The following is a 1,130-nucleotide window of genomic DNA, read 5'->3' as shown; positions in this document are numbered from 1 at the left end:
AATGTTGGGGGGGGGGGGAGGGGTTGGTTTGTGGTGGGAACCAGCGAGGAACCAGATTTGTGGTGGGATCACAGCTGGGGGTGTGGGGTGAGAAACCTCCATGGGCCCCCCAGACTGGAAGGAAAAGGCTCCTTTGTTGCGTGGGGGTGGGTTTTCTTGTGGGGGGTGGGTCAGAAAACCCACGGAGAAGGGATCCCCATGAAAAAAAGGGGCCATTTCTGGGCAGGAAAAGCTGCACGTGGAGGAGAAGAGGAGTTGGAGGAGGAGGAACAGGGCAGGGAGGGGAGGAGGAGCTTCATCAGGGCTTTGGTTTGGAAGAAATGGGGTTTCCTTGGTATTGGGTGAGGGTTCCAGGGTGGGAGAAACCCCCCCCCAACCCCCCCAGGGTGCAGGGTCTGTCTGTTCCTCACATGCCAGAGGATGAGGTTGTGGGTGAAGAAGGATCTGAAAATGGTTTCTCAGAACGTGCCCAGGAGGAACTGAGAGGAGGTTGGAGCCACAAGAGGCTTCAAACCCCAAGTGTGGATGGAGAGGGTTGGGGTGGGGGTGGGGACCCCCCCCTCCCTGGGGCAGTGGGGACCCCCCCCCAGGCTGGGGGTATCTCCATGGGTTGCAATTCTCCAGCTCCGTGAGAGGAGGTTGGAGCAGAGGACAAGAGGAAAAGGGTCTCAAGTTGCCCAGGGGAGGTTGAGGTTGGATCCTGGGAACAATTCCTGCCTGGGAAGGGTTGTCAGGCCCTGGCCCAGGGGGGAGTCCCCATCCCTGGAGGGGTTTCCAAGCCCTGGAGATGGTGCTGAGGGACATGGAGCCTTGGGAGAGTTGGGTGAACTGCACCCACCCCAATGGCCCCCAGACCCCCTCTCTGGTGTCCTTCACCAGCTCTGGTGACCCCCAGACCCATCCCTGGTGTCCTTCACCAGCTCTGGTGACCCCCAGACCCATCCCTGGTGTCCTTCACCAGCCCTGGTGACCCCCAGACCCATCTCTGGTGTCCTTCACCAGCTCCTGTGACCCCCATACCCATCCCTGGTGTCCTTCACCAGCCCTGGTGACCCCCAGACCCATCCCTGGTGTCCTTCACCACCCCTGGTGCCCCCCAGACCCATCTCTGGTGTCCTTCACCAGCCCCT

Source organism: Chaetura pelagica, unplaced genomic scaffold, assembly GCF_000747805.2.
Source record: "Chaetura pelagica isolate M959 unplaced genomic scaffold, ChaPel_1.0 scaffold842, whole genome shotgun sequence".
NCBI lineage: Eukaryota > Metazoa > Chordata > Aves > Apodiformes > Apodidae > Chaetura > Chaetura pelagica.
Note: the sequence above shows the minus strand (reverse complement) of the source record.